The sequence below is a fragment of the Tursiops truncatus genome, chromosome 18 (genome assembly GCF_011762595.2).
Source record: "Tursiops truncatus isolate mTurTru1 chromosome 18, mTurTru1.mat.Y, whole genome shotgun sequence".
NCBI classification, from domain to species: domain Eukaryota; kingdom Metazoa; phylum Chordata; class Mammalia; order Artiodactyla; family Delphinidae; genus Tursiops; species Tursiops truncatus.
The window spans coordinates 7204053-7216147 of NC_047051.1; the positions used below are offsets into that span (position 1 = coordinate 7204053).

At 47.6% G+C, this 12095-nt stretch overlaps 1 long non-coding RNA gene across 1 annotated transcript in view; it reads right to left on the minus strand.

The window, feature by feature from the left end:
* The window catches only part of LOC109550247 (uncharacterized), an 85619-nt gene extending 79610 nt beyond the window's left edge, over nucleotides 1-6009 (minus strand). The window contains exon 1 of the long non-coding RNA XR_002176690.3: nucleotides 4402-6009. This is a non-coding gene — a long non-coding RNA (uncharacterized lncRNA). The remainder of the gene's footprint in view (nucleotides 1-4401) is intronic.
* Nucleotides 6010-12095: the final 6086 nt, after the last annotated feature.

The following is a 12095-nucleotide window of genomic DNA, read 5'->3' on the forward strand; positions in this document are numbered from 1 at the left end:
GACTTGCCTTTTACCCCATGTGGAGTAAAGGGGTGCAGGCCATCTGTGTAGCTGCAGGCGACGGAGTGGCAGGTGCTAGAGCTAGAAAGGAGAGCTGGGGACCAATTTCAAAAGGGCTCCTAGGCCATGCCAGCAAGTTGCCACATGTCTTAAAAGCAAACGATTGTCAGTATGTTATCAACGTGTTCCATTTTCAACCTGATGCAGGAAGGACATATTTAAGCCTGAATACACATCGTTGAAAGTGGTGACTTGCCAACCACTCTTCGGCACCCCCTGCAGTGCATCGGGAGGCTGTGGGGCACATACTAGCACTAAAACCCCACAGAAATGATAGATGGTTGTACTTGACCTCATCAGCTTTCATCTGAATTAATGGAAAATGGTTTCTTGTTCCCTTTACTCTTATATTTTACTGTAGGCTCCCTTATGTACCGGAGGTTGGAATCCCAGGTGGGGAGGTGATATATCTCAGGCCTTGTTCAGGGGTGGAACTCGCTTCTCAAGTCTCAACTCCAAGATAAATATGTCATTCCTGCCAAGCACTCAGCTTCCACAAACGGCCATGATGAAAATGCTTCATGCAATGCAGCACCAGAGGCGCAATTAAACTTCAAAAGGGTATCGACTGCGCCGTGTTCAGGCAAAGAAAAATAACAGAAAAGCTAAAACATCCCACCACCTAAACTCATCTTGGGAAGAAGGAAAAGAAACTGAGCTGATCTCCTGGGGCACCACATTCGCTCCAAGAGGCCCTCTGTTCACACTGTGTTGGAGTGTGTGGACTTGTGTCCAGCCGTGTCCAAATCTACTCTTTGTAAACAGACAACTTCCAGGATTCTGGCTACCACCATGCCTCCTGAGCAAAAGAGATAATGAAACATTTATATAATTATCACAAACTATATAATTATCACCTGCCAATATATTTCGTGTTTTTTAGATCATTTGGGGGGGGAGTTAAGGGCAAGGGCTCTAGAGACAGATGGCTCGTTTCAAATTCTAGTGGATAAGAATCTGCCTGCCAAGGCGGGGGACATGGGTTCGAGCCCTGGTCTGGGAAGATCCCACATGCTGCGGAGCAGCTAAGCCCATGCGCCACAACTACTGAGCCTGCAGGCCACAACTACTGAAGCCCACGCGCCTGGAGCCGGTGCTCCACAACAAGCGCAGCAAGAGAAGCCACTGCAATGAGAAGCCTGTGCACTGCAACAAAGAGTAGCCCCCGCTCGCCACAACTAGAGGAAGCCCACGCATAGCAACGAAGACCCAATGCAGCCAAAAACAAGTTAATTAATTTAAAAAAGAAAAAAATTCTAGTGGAGTCCTTCTGACCTCCCTAAGCCTCAGTTTCCTCAGCTATAAAATAGAGGCAATAAGTAGCACCTACCTTAAAAAAACTGTGGCAAGGGTTAAATGAGTCATTCCACAGGAAAATTCAGGACTCAGATTGGCACATACTAAATAGCCAATAAATATTAACACTTCTTATGGTTTGATTATTCCCACCAGGAGTCAGAGTCTCAGGTTTTGTCTGGGACACATCAGTTTGTTCTGCAAAGACAGACTTTACCCTGTAGCTAAAATTTCTGCCTCTCCTCTCAGCTAACACTTTTAAATCCATGTTTTTAAGGGCCTAGGCAAGAGGGTGAGGATGAGTCAGCTACCAAACATCAAATTAACATCAGTGGCATTTTGTCCATATATAAAAAGCAACACTTGTACTATGAAATAATATGGACTTTTAAGGAAGAATCATGCCAGAAGTCTCCATTCCAAACCTACTTAAAGATATGTCAAGCAGAGAAGCAACACACAGCACCATTCAAAATCCCAAAAGTCACTCTTTGCTGAAACTTCAAATTACTAAGGATGAGATTGGTACTATATTTCTAAAGACAGAAATCCTAGGGACAATGAACAAGAAGAAAAAGACACCTTACAAAGGAAAACCCAGCTCCTTTTATACCTGCCTGTAGCCGTCTAGGCTTGGTTAACATTGAAGTACTGTTTAAAAAAAAAAAAAAAAAAAAGCCAAATCAGGTTTCATGAACTAATCTGTGTGGTTTATAAAAAAGTAATCATTTGGTTTGTCGAACAGTTGACAGCCTGACTTCCGATTTTAGGTTTTGCCACCCTGAATTATTATCATCTTTAAAACGTTAGGAAAAGCAGAGGCAAAGCCTTGCCCTTTTTTTCTGGCCTCTCTTGTTTGCTTGCAGTGAGACTCTATTTAATACCTTCAGAATTTGCTCTTGCCTTGAAGCAATAGACAAGTATGTGCTGCTCTGTTCTAAATATGGGAACAGCCAGTATGAATAGAAGATTGAAGATTTGCTTTGAAGCTGGATGTTGCCAATGCAGAGCCTCTCCCAAATGCTGGGAGCAGGCAGCAGGGCCCTGCAGAGGGAGAGCTCCCTGCTTTTAACCATAACATATTAATTCTGGGCAGTGTTTGGTTAGACCGAAGGTCAGGAATCTGATTTTGACCTCACTGCTCACAGGAATCCCATGGGAATCCTGAGAGTGGCTGAATGAGTACGGTGATATTACTAACAATTGATAATGATAACGTCCCAAGTTTCTTGTTTTAGTGCTTTTTATCTCCCAAAGGTTTCAAATCACTTCCCAGACCCCTTGTTTCACCCCCTGTTGACTTGTAACCGAGTCAGGCACAGAATATTGCCCTGTGTCAAGAATACAGCCACGCCGAGCCTTTTTAAGCAGGAACTGAAGAAAGATAACCACTGAAAATTAAAGTGTAAATTTTAGGTAGGCAGGTTATAATCACCCACTTGAAATCAAGCCAATAAATGAAATCTAATACCCTTCTTCTGTGAAAAGCACCGGGGCAGCTTTTCCTGAACATAAACAGAACTCAGATCCTCATCTCCCGTAACTCACCGTTTCTCAGCCTTGGCATTATTGACGTTTGAGACCGGATCATTTTCTGTTGTGGGGTGGAGTGGCGTCTCGTGCACTGTAGGGTGTTCAGCGGCACCCCTGGCCTCTACCCACTAAATGCCAGTAACACACACACATACACACACACACAGAGCTGTGACAACTGAAAATGTCTCCAGACATTGCCAAATGTCTCCTGGGGGGCAAAACTGCCCTCAGCTGAGAACCACATTGCTCTAACTCACTACATTAGCAAGGGAGGTTAGAAGCTACTGAATTACCAGAACCTTTCATTCCTCCAGATTGCTTACAGGATTCCTTGTGAAAGACGGGCACTTACCTGCTTTTAGGATTCAGGGAAACTTCAATTATGAAATAGGACTTCGATTATGAAACAGGGACCTAAAATTAAGTAACTCCCCCCCAAAAAATTAAAGACAATACACAACCCTAGACTATCAAATGCACCCTCCCCCGGGTAACAGGGGATCTCTTCCTGGCATGTAATCTCCCCCAAAGGATTGTTGTAGGTTATAACAGGATAGCACTGCAACATCCAGGCATCCACTGTTCACACCCGGCTCTCAAACTTCCTCGGGTCGGAGTTCCTCTCTCTTCTGGAATCTACAGTCTCTGTCACACTGCAGAACTGAGGCCTGCATCTAATTGCCTGCAGACACTGTGATAATCCCAGCCCCCTCTCTGACCGCACCCATGCCCTGCAGCTTCTCATCCTCCCCCAAGGCACCCAAAAGACCTCCTGGGCCCTCAGCTCCAGGAGCGTTCCCTCACTGCCTGGTCCACATGCCCTCCACACCCCAGAAGACAGTGGGGATCTCAGACTCTCTCATCAGAGTTTGTATCATGAACCCCTTCCCTGCTCACATCTACAAAAATACATTTTGTACTTTTAAAACTTTTTATTTTGAACTAACTTTAGACTCACGGAACAGTTGCAAAAATAGTACAGAGATTTCCGTATATCCCTTTTTGTGATCTGAATGAGGTGTCCCCCGGAACCCCCAAATTCATATGTTGAAACCCTATTGCCCAATGTGATGGTATTACGAGATGAGGTTTGGGGAGGTGCTTAGGTCATGAGGGACCCTCATGAATGAAATTAGTACCTTATAAAAGAGGCTCGAGAGCTCCCTATCGCCCCTAAGACACAGCAAGAAGGCAGCATTTATGAACCAGGAAGCGGGCTGTCACCACAGACTCTGTCGGCACCATGATTTTGCATTTCCAACCTCCAAAATGGTAAGAAAGAAATGTCTGTTGTTATAAGCCACCCCGTCTGTGGCATTTTGTTATAGCAGACAGTACAGACTAAACGCTCCTCATCCACCTTCCCCGAGTGTTAACATCTTACAGACCCATACTGCAATTGTCGAACCCGTCACTCGCAAAGCCTACGGGGGTCCCTGAGGAAAATAAGATGGCATCTAGGTGATAAGGTCTAAACGCTTCTTTTGCGCTTAGTGTAGTTTCACTTGCCTGTAGGGGGCCACGTGCAGAGGCCTCGCACCCAATGAGTCGCATTACGGCTCCCAGCGTAGCACGGCCCCATCCGACACTTCAGCCGCAGGCCGTGTGCAAAAGCACCCCATAAGACACCGCGATTCAAGATGGCGCAATCGGGCCGTGTGCAGAGAGGCTGCACCCAGCATAGGAACCGGAGCCGGAGCAGTACAGCTGCGCATGCGCCTGTCCTGCAATAACCCCGCCCCCTCCCTGCCGCCGGAGACCTTATAAAGCAGCCCCGCCCACGACCTGTCCCGGGAGCACATCCTCTAGAGCCTAAGCTCCCACCTCCACGTTCCTCGATCACAGAATAAAATTTTCCACAGCATCTGAACTGAACTGGGTCTTGTTTTATTGGCTCAAACAACACCAGCCAGGAGAACCCTTGTTGGGGACCGATGTGAGACAGCCAATAACAAAACCGGGAAATTAATATCAGTGCAGTACTGTTATCCAAACTAAAGGCCCCAGTTTTCAACTAATGTCCCTTTTCTGTTCCGGGATCCTATCCAGGATCCCAAACTGCATTTAGTTATTTCTCCTCAGTCCCCTGAATCTGTGACAGCACCTCAGCCTGCTCTTGACTTTTATGATCTTGACGCTTTTGAAGAATATTGATCAGTTTTTTTGTCAAGTCTCTCAATTTTGGTTTCTCTGATGTTTTTTCAAGTTGCCCGAACGTTATACATTTTTGGCAAGAATGACACAGAAATGATGTTGTACTCCCCCCCCAAAAAAACATATCAAACAGAAGTTTCACGAAACCCTATCTTTGCTATGTAAGATACACGCTGACATTTTCTATTACTGTTTGAAATGCTGGTTTCACAACCTTATTGCTTCACAACCGTCTAATGGGTCAGAAAACATCGCCCTAGGCCAGCTCATGTCTGAGCCCTTCTCCTCCCACTGGTTCTTTCTTGAACCTCTTCCCTTTCCCTGCCTCCGTGGCACCGCACTGACTGGGTTTTCTTTCTTCCTCACTGACCAGCTCTTCCCTGTAAGTTTTGGACTTTTCGTCCCACCCCCATCCCCGTGTCCTAGATGGTGGTGATGCGTGTACAACACTGTGAATGTTCTACCTGAACATATGTCACTAGACTTATTTCCTCTGTGAGCTGACCCACTCCTTCCATTGCGGCTTCACACAGGTGAGCCCACCCCTGCTCTCCCACCTGTGTTTCAGGCTCTGCCTTCCCGCTGCCTCCAGGAATTTCCACGTGGGTGTCCTGCCCTCACATCAACGGGACCAAAATAACATTTACTCAGCACTCTCTCCCTCACAGACTGGATCCCCTTCCCTCCAGCCTATGCCTGTCAGCGTTACACCCTCATTCCTGCTTACTTATTGGCAAGAAGCCCGGCTTTCACTGTCTGGCACCGGGACTGCCACCCAGCCGGCTCCTTTATTCTCCATTTCCTAATCCAGGGGTTCTCAAACTTTAGGGAACACCACAATCACCTAGAGGGCTTGTTAAAAACTGATTGCTGGGGCCTACCCCCAGAGACCGTAATTCAGTGTCTAGGGTGGGACCCCCAAATTTGCATTTCTAACGAGTTCCCAGGAGAGGGGGTGCCGCTTTGAGAACCACGTTCTAACCATCCCAAGTAGGAATTCCAGACTCATTTGGCACTTCCGGGACTGCAGGGAACCATTGGCGGCGCGCACTATTCCACCTGCCCAGCCCAGCCAGGAGCAGCCCACCCTAAGCCACTGTTTTCTCGACATGGAAGGCCTAATCCATCCCCTTGCCTTGCAAGGACTCAAATCTCCCTCATTCTGAGGGGATTCGCTCCAGACCAGCAGCCCCAAGATTTTTTTCTTCTCCAGCCTTCGTGGAGTTGTTTCTCTTAGGACTCGGTGGCAAGGAAAGTGGCGATTACAATCGCAAGGTTAGTCCTGCCTCTCCAACTAGGTCCCAGGCTCATAGTAAGTCGTTCTTCCTCTGTGCTCACTTCAGTTTGTTTGCTTCTCTCATTGTGATTTCGAGTACATCCCGTTTTCACCTTGCACACCCTCCCATACACGCGCAGGCACACGCACGTACACACACACACAGAGGTACAGGCACTGGTTTAGGGCTCTGCCTGAAGCAGAGCGTGGGCAACTGCTTGCCCGAGAGCCGTCTGGCTAGCCTCCGTGAACTTGAAAGAAACCGAGTGAGGCCTTGCCCTGCCTTTCAAGGACCCGCTGATTGCGGACGGCGGCTCTCGGGTTCTCTCCGCCCGGGAGCTCTGGGAACAGTCGGTGCGAGGGGCCTGGGTGGCGGGAGACGTCGACAGGAACCGAGGGAGGGGGACATTTGGCCAGCCCTACACGGGAACAGATGTCTTTTAAAATCTTTCGGAGGGCGTCCAAAGAAGAGATCACGTTGAGCCCTTGGAGGTGGAATCAAGACCTGGCTCGCGAAGGACACAAACGTCCCGTGCCGCGCGGACCCTCCCCAGCTCGCCGGCTAGCTGGCTCCCGGGGCGCAGCCTGCTCGGCGAAGGGCGGGAGCCGCAGTGCCGCGTCCCGCCGGCAGGGGTCTCCGTCCTGGCTCCGGAGCCTATTAGGAACTCACCAAATGGAGGCGTGGGGGAGGGAGCGCGGCGGGGCGGCGAGCCGCGCCTCCCACTGCCGCCGCCGCAGTTCTTCAGTCCTCACCTTTGAGACACTTGGTGGCCGCGCGGATCCGGCAGGAGTCGGAGGAGTGGCCTTGTCACGTGGGGGAGGAAATGCCTTCCTCGCCTCCCAACCTGCCGGCTCTGGTTCTGGGACTTTTCTGGCGTGATGAGCGAGGCCGGGAACGCCCGCTCACCTCGGCAACCCCAGGCCGGCGGTCCGTGCAGGACCGTGACCCTGGGAGGTTTCGTCCCAGGTTTCTCCTCACCTTCCCAGAGAGCGGTAGGAAAAGGGCTGCTACCCCAACATGTTTGCCCTTCAGGGCGATTCCGTTTCCTAACGTGCCTCTTTTGAAAGAGGTCCATTTAGTCTGTAATAACAGCAGCCGAGTAGGCACAAGTCGGGCCGGTAGCGATCACTTGATTGTTTTAACAAGTGTTCGTGGGTCATCTCCGGGTGCCAGGCACTGTACCCCGAGATTCAACGGTGAGCAAGGACTCAGACCCTGTCCTCACTACCCGGACCGCCAAAGAACTGAGTTTTCAGGTAACCAGATGGGCTTCTGGTGCCCATTACTTGAACACCCAAGACCACATGGAGGAAGAAAACCTTCCCTCAAACCCAAGCGCGCAGTCTGTGCCACCGTTCGAAGCGGGTTAGTGCAGGCTTGCGTTAACTTTTTGGACCTTTTCACTTCATTTAACAGTAACGTGCAAAAAACCTTCACTGACGGCTGCGTTCCTTCGGAGCTGGGCCGAGCTAGGTGCTGGGGATACAATGGTGAACAAGATGTGTCCCTGTCCTGGGGAGCGCGCAGCCCAGTGCAGGCAGTAGGCGGGTAAAGCATACACAAGAAATTGCAGTGTGGCTGGGACCCTGGTCCGCTAGTTGTCTGGATTCAACTGATTTATTCTATAGGGCACAAGAGGAACCAGGAGAGAGAGGTCCTGCCCACACTGCTGGGTGAGACCCAAAGGCCAGCCCCAATGATGTAGAGTCCCTTAGGAAAGCCACCCTCTGGTGCCGATGCCCAGGGAAACATCAGTCGTCCTATATCCCAGGACCAAGTAACAGGAGCATCCTCGTTTCTGACCCTGGGGTTGCTCTGGCTTCACTGATCTCATTTCCCTTCAAATTCACTTCCTGGGAAGTTCCTCAGGAACTAGTATTCAGCAACCACATACTCCGCTTCCCATCTCATGAAACCGTGCTCTAGAATCTGGCTGACGCTGGGAGAGAAAGAAGGTTCACTCTTTATTTATTTATATTTTTAAATTGATTTGTTTGTTTGTTTTTTGGCTGCACCCCGCGGCCTGTGGGATCCTAGTTCCCAGACCAGGGACTGAACCCCGGGCCCTCTGCACTGAGAGCACACAGAGCCCTAACCACTGGACCGCCAAGGTTCACTCTTTATATAGCTTTCACATAGCTCAGTTTCTGCTGCTGTTGTTTTAATGTGCTGAAATGATGTTTGGGCTCTCTTGTTCGCCTTTTGAAATAAGTTTTAAAAATTCAGACTTCCAGGAAAGACTTTCTTTTCTACATATTAGGTTAACAGAACACTAGCTGTGTGGTTCCAACCTCCGACGTTTCTAGGCAGCAAAAATCTCATCGCGTAGCCAGAGAAACAGTCACAAATTCCCATGACACACTTTCAGGCCGTATCTCTCTGCTCTGGGCCTGCTTCAGGACTGTGGGAGTAAGGCAGTGCTGCAGAGATTAGCTAGGAGGCACTTGGAATCCCTCCACACTGATATTTTGTGCTTTTTCCCCCGAGTGAGGAACACAGAGGCCTCTACAAGCACTGTTATGTTTTTTTGTTTGTTTTAATTTATAAAAATACACAGACCTCTATGTTCTCTGAGCTCTGTGTTAATACACAACATTTAGTGCTATAAAAAAGAAAACTGCCTTGGTGAAAAAGCAAAGCAGAGTCTTGTTTACTCACACCAGGATAATTGCTGCCTGACTACCTAAAGTGCCCGAGCAGTTACAAAGGGATAATTCACTTCCTTTCTCCGCTGTTGAGTGCTAAAATCATTCTCCTTGGGAGAGATGCCATGTCTTATCTAGAAAGATACTCAGAAAGCAATGTTTATAATTATCTATAAGGGTGGTAAGCACATCAGACACGTGAATAAGAAAAATTAGGTACATTCTGATCATTCTTAGGATGCTCTCAGAGAATGACACACATTTCCCATGAAATCAAAGTCTTTCTCCTCTAAATCTCACATATTCTGTTCTGTGTTTCTGAAAATGGGCATCATTTCTACAAATTGAATCCCATTATCACATGCAAAACACTAAAAATGTGTTCACATAGAAAAACTATTTCAGTAGACTAAATTCAAAATTGTTTTAACGAGAAAGAGGTGGGCTGACCTGCCACAATCTCACAAAATTTGGGAATGGAAAAAAAGTCTTCAGGATTAGCGAATTCAACTTCCAAACAATATCCCTGGCAAGTAGCCTCCTCATACCTGAGGACACACGCCTAGTGGCAGGGATGCTCCCAGAGGCCCACCCTTTCCAACTCTCGGAAACAGTTCTTTACCCGGAGCCTGAGATTCCTGAAGCTCCCTTACTCAGCGCCCACTCGCCACTCTAGCCTGGCCACATGGGAAAAGCCTCGTCCACAGAGTAGCTCCTTCAGTGTCTGAGTAGCTCTCAGAGGTTTTACTCTTGTAGGTTTGCAATAGGGCCTCATTGTACTCACTGAGTCTGCTAAAAATTGCTCATTGGGCTTCCCTGGTGGCGCAGTGGTTGAGAGTCCACCTGCCGATGCAGGGGACACGGGTTTGTGCCCCGGTCCGGGAGGATCCCACGTGCCGCGGAGCGGCTGGGTCCGTGAGCCATGGCCGCTGAGCCTGCGCGTCCAGAGCCTGTGCTCCGCAATAAAAACACTGAAGGAAAAGCAAGTTCAGAGACTGGGAAAGGGGAGTGCTTCTCCCCTCAGTTGGGAGGCAAGGGAGCCCTAATGAGGAGATGACATTTGAGCAAAGACCTGAGTGAATTGAGGTGATGAGCCATGTGAATGTGGGGAGGGGAGGGAGTGAAGGCCCTGCAATGATACATGTGTGATGTTTGAGGAATATCAGGGAGGTCAGCAAGACAGTAAGGGGAAGTGAGACAGTAAGTAGGAGGTGAGGTTTGAGAGGCAGCCAGGAGTCCTGTGGCCTCGACAGGGCCTCGCTCTGCAGGGTTGAGAGCAGGGATGTGATGTGATCTCAAGACCCTTCCCATCCTAGTTGCTGCCTTCTCTATTTTTCTGGCTGGCCAAAGTCTCTGTAAAAGGTGGTAACGCAGACTTGCCTCCAATATTCCAGGTGAGGCCTAACTTGCACAGTACAGCAGGACCATCCCCTCCTTTATTCTGGACAGAATGTTCCTATTAATACAATCTGAGACCTCTGAGATGGCGTTTTAGGAAGCAATTTATTGAGTTTGCTGTTTTCTTTTGCACATTATACTTGTTCTTTCTCTTTCTTTCTTCCCTCCATCCCAACTTGTTTTTCTTTTTCTTTTCTTCCCTCCCTCCTTTCTTTCTCTATTTTCTTCCTTCCTTCCTTCCTTTCTTCCTTCCTCCCTTCCTTCCTTCCATTTTTCCTTTCTTCCTTTCTCTTTCTTTCTTCCTTTCTTCACACTGTACTCTTAAACCACATGCCCCACCTGAGTTTCTTCCCCACCCTCACCCTCATCCCCCCCCCCCCGTCCTAATACCTACTGATACCATGGCGCTTAAGGAAACATCCTAGTGCCAAGTGGGAGCCTACTCTGAACAAGGTCTTTATAGACACATTTTTGTATTTGCCTCATTCTGGTTCCATTTAACATGTCAGGTTCCAAACATCCTAGACTTGTGTGGATGGCTTTTGGGTGCCCAGTGGTGGATACTTTCCTCTTAAATTCTGTCTTACTAGACTGGGTACATTGTTTCAGTTTTTAAAAATATTTTTGGACCCTGGTTCTAGCATCTTAATGTATAAGCTATTCCTCCCATCTTTGCCATCAACAGATTTCTTCAGGATGTCACTTATAACAGCATTGTATAGAGGGCAGCTGAAGATAGAGCCCTGTGGCAAGTCAATAGAGACCTCCGTCAAAGTTGGAATGGATCCGTTACCAAGACTTTTGGGAAGTGATTGTTCAACCAGCTTCAAATCACTCTAATTTGCCCTATATCTACCCTACATCTCTTCATTAATCAACGAGGACACAATAAAAGATTTTTGTCTAAGATACTAAGACGTACACGCACCGTCTTGACCTTCCAGCCCAACCATGCTATAAAACAAAGAAATGAACTTACACCTCACAGTTCTTATTTGCTTTGCCACTTCTCTTACCAACTCTGGACTTTTCCTCCTGGCCTGAGGCTCACCTAACATCAGACACAGGCCATACCTAGAAGCGTGCTTCCTTCTTTTTTACTGTAACTGTACACTGTAGTTTTGTCTTCCTAAATGCATTATACATGTTACTGAAAAGCTGTGATCATCTGAATCATATTCTAAGTATACAATGAACAGTTCATTCCATCAATAAAGGTATTGATCATTCCCTTGATAAGTCCAATATTTCCAAAAAGGAAACTCTTTTTGAAATACAAGTATAATACTTTCTAATATAGATTTTTGTTTACCTATACTGAATTTTCTCAAAACGTATCATACCTTCCAAGACAATAATAACAGACCAGGGCTGCTGTAACTTGAATCACCCGTAAATCCAATACCTGGCACATGGTGTCCTCCTGCAAGGAAATTCTTTAGTCTCAAATCTTCAGACTCAGTAAAATAAATAGTATTTCTATTAATTGGTAGTTCATGTGAAGATAAACAAAAGCAGTTTCCATCTGGTTTTACATTGATCCTGAATTCTTTTCAAGTCAACCTTGTGCCCCTTTTGCAAACTAGATCACAAATCTCTACGAGGGCAGGGGTCATGTTTGTCTCGGCCTTTACTGCCTTCACAGAGTCAGGCACCACACCTGGAACATATATAACAAGGGCTCAATAAATGTTTCGTGAACAGATAAAATGAGCAATAAACAAATGTA